Raw genomic sequence first — 6,321 nt, forward strand, 5'->3', positions numbered from 1 at the left:
AATTTGTGTTTGGGTCTCACCTTAAGTCTTACACCCTTGCTTCTTTTATATATTCTATATTCTGTTTTGGATCACCTTAAAATCAAACAAAAGTCTTCAAAATCATCATCTGAAATCATCTCTTTCATTGGACTCTAATCTAACTTTGGCTACAATCCCTGTGGATGATAATCCGGTACTTGTACCACTTTATTATTTGGAAAGACGACGTTAGGCCGTATTGTATACTTGCTTTGTGGCCTAATTTCATTAGTCTAAAGGCGTGAAATATAACCGAACCAATATGCAATGGACCTATCCGCCAATCGTAAAGTCACGGTTGTCGGACGAACTTCACCTATTCTTAGCTCGTTAAAAACTGACAATGACATAAGATTAATGCTTGCCCCCAAATCACATAGGGCATGGCCTACTTCTTTTCCTCCTATAGAACATGGGATGGTAAAACTTCCCGGGTCTTTTAACTTGGGAGGAATTTTACAAGTAAGGAGTGCACTACATTCTTTGGTCAAAACAACCGTTTCAAACTCATTCAACCTTCTCTTTTTATGCAAAATGTCTTTAAAAAATTTAATATAATTTGGCATTTGTTCGAGAGCTTCTACAAAAGGTATGTTAATGTGAAGTTGTTTAAAAATGTCCAAAAACTTCTTAAACTGTTCATCCACATTTTTGCTTTTCATTCTTTCTCGAAAAGGTAAGTTCTACAAATCTGAAGCTGGTTGAACAGATCTGGTTGGTTAGACAGTGGGCACAATCTTCCCACGGTTGGGATTTTCAGCAGAGAGCTGCACATTACTGGAAGTTGAAACAGGGACTGTTTTCTAGACATAAATAGATTTTTGAGTTTCTTCCATGGAAGGACTGAAAATTGGAAAATTTGACATATCAAAAGCATGTGAAACCTCGTTTTGATGTGTCGGTTCTTCGATGGTTTCACTTGTGTCATTATTGAATTTTGAACTCTCCTCACTCAATACGGTCACGGCTTTGATGTGTTCTTTACCCTTCGGAGTTTTCGTGTCATTAGACAAAAGTTCCTAAAGGTTTACTCTTGAGATCGGCAGCAAATTGGCTGAGTTGGGTTTTGAAACTCCTTAACATTGCATTGGTTTGGTTTATAAAACATTTAAGTAAAGATTCGAGTGAACCATTACCGTCTGATGCATTTTTCCTAGGCATGTGTGAGTGTGAGGACTGTCCATTTTGGTAATTGTGCGAAACACCTTGCTCCCGGGGGATTTTGTGGCCGATTTTGGACTTGAATAACCGCGGGGGGTTGAAGTCCAGGATTTTCGGTCCAAGAAAAATTGGGGTGATTCCTCCAATTTGAATTGTATGTGGGAGAAAATGGGCTATTTCTAGCATGACTTCCAACATAATTTACCGAGACGAGATTTCCGGGGCAATATTCATAAGAATGACCCTCACTGTAAAAGACACAAGATTCAGTCATAGGTGGGTTGGACATTATGGATTGAACTTGATTATTCTTTCCATTCAAAAGTAAATTGTTTTTAACCAAATTAGTTAAAGCTACAATTTGAGCATTTAAAGCAGAGATGATATCAATTTCATGGATGCCTGAAGCAGATTTAGAAACAACAGCATGAGGATTTGACCATTCGGTATTATTATTATTTGAAATTCGTTCCAAAATGTCATGTCCCTCGTTGTAAGTTTTAGATGTGAACGCTCCACCGGCCGTTGCATCAAGAATAATTTTAGCGGAACTGGACAGACCATTATACAATGTCTCCAATTGAATGCAATGAGGGATTCCGTGGTGAGGACATTTTCGTAGAAGGTCCTTAAATCTCTCCCATGCATCCGAAACCGCTTCATCTTCTTGTCGGAACGTCATGATTTCATTTCTAATTTTTACATTCCTCGTCGGAGGAAAATATTTTTTTTAGAAATTTTTCCGCCAAATCATTCCAAGTTAGAATCGAGTTTGGTGGTTGAGAATTTAGCCATGCTCTAGCTCTATCCTTCAATGTGTAAAGGAAAAGCGTTAAGTGTAAGGCTTCTTATGTGACTCCGTGAATTTTAAAATGATCCGTCATTTCGATAAAAGATTTTAAATGAGAGTGCGGATCTTCCGACGATAATCCCCCAAATTGACCCATTGCGGAAATCATTTGGAACATTACCGGTTTTGGTTCAAAAGCTGTCGCTGTCATTTCGGGCATACATATTCCCGCGGCCAACTGACCGAATTCGGGAGTTGCGTAGTCCCGTATGCCTCTATTTTTATCATCGGCAATATTAACCGTGGCCTCTCGTGGAGGTGGATTATCCCCCATGGTATGGTTACGATTATTTCTACCTCTTCTACGTCTTCTAATGGTTCTTTCTAATTCAAGATCGAGAGGTAAAAGTTCACCGTATTGTAGCCTTGGCATACAACACGGGAAGTACGAGTGAAACAAAAGAACAAGGCTCAAATGAAAAATCAATATATCAGGATAAAAATCGCGTTACCGTCCCCGGCAGCGGCGCCAAAAACTTGACAGGCTAGGATCGTTCGTGTTCACCTAGTGGGCAGGAAGTCCCCACAGTGGTGGTGCAAGTGCACGCCGACACTATGAACGCTTGCAAGTAATAAATTGGTACAAAGTACCGAGATCGTTCCCACAGAGAAGGTACTACTGAGATTCAAAGATTTTTCATGAACTTCTTGCACGAGTTTCGAGATGTAAATAAATGTTGGATTTTTGTTTATAAAAAGAACGAAATAGGACCAACTAGCAAAATAACAAAATAAACTTCTAATATTAAATGATGGGCATGGGTGCAAGCGTTGCTTAAGATAAAATTAACAATAAAATGGTTAGACTTTTACGAGTTGTTTATAAAAGCTCCAATATCTCGAAACCGGGCCTCATAAAATTCCATAAGGTTTTTACGTTTACCAAAACTTGCCGATCTAGCTAAAAAGTAAAAGGAATGCGATTCTTACCCAAATCTCTTTGTGATAAAAATACCTATTGCTTAACCCCTAGCTAGATGCATACAAAATTCACGTCTCCACGTAAGTATTCAAAGACCCTCTCGAGTTCTTTGTGCATATTAACACTTCAAAGTGATCAGCTTATCCGCATTTTAAGTACCGTCTTAAGTGACCAAGTTACGAAGTGATAAAAGATAAAAACACCTAAATATTATATAAACATCCTAAGTTAAACTCACACCCATACCCATACGAGTAATTTAGCTAGACATAATATAAATAACTAAAGACATAAAATAATACTGAAATATAAATTGCATTAATGTAAAACTAAATCACAAGTACAAGAAAATAAAATACTAAATTAAAACTAGAAATTAAAGACGTTAATTAAAAACATAATAATAAAAAAGAAAGAAAAAGAGAGAATGTGACACAAAAAGAGTTTTGTGTCTTGCATGGTGTTTTTGGTGCATTGGTGGCGTTTTCAAAATGAATCCCCAAACCTCTTTATATAGAGGAGAGGAAGGGGAGCAAGTACAACCAATCATTACCTTAAGGATAATTAGTACAAAGCTAAAAAAATACAAATAAAAATAAAATAGAAGAAAGAAGACAGCTCATATATAGCTGGAGAAAATATCTGGCTGAATCTTCAAGCTGCACGTTTCCCAAGAARCAACAACAAGGCTTGTAGACATCCCACAGTGGTGCCACAGTGGGCAGTGCTGTCAGAAAAATACAGATTTTTGGAATAATACCTCTTCCTTTGTGTTTCATCATCTTTTTAAAATTTTTTGAATAAAATAGTAAAAACAAGAAAATTGAGTATTTAATAATAGGAAAAATGGAAGAAATAAATAGGAAATAACTCTTAAAAATAAGAGTTATGAAGAGGTCAAGGATTAAATCTCACAAAAGGTGAGTGTACGTGAGTATTTGTTGTATATAAGTGTACGTGAATATTTGACTATAAACCACGAAACCTATTCCATTTTGGTTAGGAAACATGAAACAAATTTAAAAATGAATGAAATATTATTATTCAGTCTTTGAAGTGTTTTATTGACTGAACAATATTTAGTTTTATATGTAAAACCGAGTTCATCTTGGTTCGAAACCTTGAAACTGATTCCATTTTGGTTAGGATAATTTTCACTGCTGAAACAATGTCATTCGGTTTTTGGAATTGTAGAGTCCATGAAATCAATTTCAATGATAAAATGAATTTCATTAACGAAAACATGTTATTCAAATTTTTGAAAAATGTTCTATTGACTGAACCATATCTGGCTCAAATTTCAATATACAGACGAACAATGAAACAAATTTTACTAACGAAAAAAATGAGATACAGTTTCCAAAATGTATTTATTGATGAAATCGATTTCCAAAAATGAGACGAACAATGGTTTGCCAATTTTGCCCTTTCTTGATTAAATATTAAATTTTTTATATTATTTTATTTTTTACTTTCATAATATAACACATTTTAATCATGACCATTGATCAAGAAAATGAATGGATGAGATTGGTTTGTAGGGTTTCCACAAAAGGGGGTGGTTTGCATTTGATTGCTCATCTCTCTCTCTCTCTCTCTCTCTATATATATATATATATATCTATAAATATACATTTATATATATATATATATATATATATACTATATTATAAAACATTTGACAAAAACTCTTAAAAACCATCTTTTATGCATGAAGTACTGTGTATTAATGCATATTACTTAAAATTTATGATCACAAGTAAGTTATACGTAAGTACAACTTATTAAAGCTCCATTTTGAATTCGTATAACTAATTACAGATAAATATAATCAAATACATGATAAACATCACATTTTTTATGTAAAAATTCTAAAAATATAATTAGAACAATCATTGAGTTCTAATTGAATCATTATCTTTATAAAATTTTATTGTTAAGCCAAAAATAAATTATTTCACTAAATCATAAAAAACATTATCTTTCTCAAAACCATATAAATTGTATTATATCAACAAAGAAAAAAATAAAACGAAACATTAAAATGAAGATATATCTCGCTGCATTGTGCGAGTACTCTTCTAGTATATATGTATATATATATATATATATATATATTAAAATAAGAACCAAGAGGTAATTAGGTGCATCATGAGAATTAAGTATGGAAGTGTTGATGAATTGTAGTTAAATTTTAGATATCCCACTTTGATGAAAGATTGAAAGATTGGAATAAAAAGAGGTGTATAAAAAAACAACTCAAGAGATTTAACTCATAAAGTTAACTTATTTTGATGACTCTCTTTTGCAAAACAAATCTTATTATATAAAATTATATTGTGTTTATAATCATCAATATGTGTGTGTGTATGTATATGTATCAATCTTCTTTATATATAAAAGTAAGATCCACAAAAAATGACGTGACACCCTAAGGATTAAGTATTTTATAATTCTTTCATAAAGATTGAGTTTTGTGTATCCCATATTGATGGAGAGATGAAAGATTGACAATTGATGGTAGGTATATGAGATGAGGTTGATATGTTTTTGTTTTAAATCACGGGGTTTGATTCTCTTGGCTAATCCTATAAACTCATATTGTTAGCTCATATTGGCTAACCCTCCAAACTCATGGGATTGGTTCATTTTGGCCAACCATTTGTTTGCAAAAAAGTCATATTTATAATTTTTTTTATATATATAGGGATCTCTCTATGTATAAGTAAGATTCACAAGAAATGATGTGTCACCCTAAGGATTGACTATTATATATTTCTTGCATTGAGATTGAGTTTGTGTATCCCACATTGATGGAGAAATAAAAGATCGACAATTAATGATAGGTATATAAGAGGAGCTTGATGTGTCTTTATTTTAACTCACGGGGTTGGTTTTCTTGGCTAATCCTATAAACTCAAATCACTTGTTCATGTTGACTAACCCTCTAAACTCATGGGGTTTGTTTCATTTTGACGAACCCTATATTTGGAAAAAATTTGTCTATATAAAAAAAATCAATATATCAATACAAAAGAAAGCTATAAAAGAATGTAACACCCCATACAACACATTACATGTAACACATACTTCACACATAAGAAATACATACTTATACACCATTCAGGTCCCTTAGTACAAGAAATTACCATACAGAATACATGTCTCAAAAATTCAAAATACATTTCTGGTACTATTCAACGTTCATTGATCAAAACTATACATCAGAGACAAATCTTCATGTAGAAATGCATATAGGAAAATATCACATCTTCCCCTTTCCCTTACCGTCTGTACCTCCTGCAATACATATTTAAAATCACAAAACGAGGGTTAGACCGAAAGGTCTAGTGAGTTACCCTATTTA

At 33.3% G+C, this 6,321-nt stretch overlaps 1 non-coding gene across 1 annotated transcript; it reads left to right on the forward strand.

The window, feature by feature from the left end:
• The first annotated feature begins 1,778 nt into the window (after positions 1–1,778).
• On the forward strand, positions 1,779–1,882 carry LOC112508294. The gene has a single exon (XR_003068675.1). It is a non-coding gene; the product is annotated as a small nucleolar RNA R71 (small nucleolar RNA).
• Positions 1,883–6,321: the final 4,439 nt, after the last annotated feature.

The sequence above is a fragment of the Cynara cardunculus genome (assembly GCF_001531365.2).
Source record: "Cynara cardunculus var. scolymus isolate 2C chromosome LG 2, CcrdV1, whole genome shotgun sequence".
Lineage (NCBI taxonomy): Eukaryota > Viridiplantae > Streptophyta > Magnoliopsida > Asterales > Asteraceae > Cynara > Cynara cardunculus.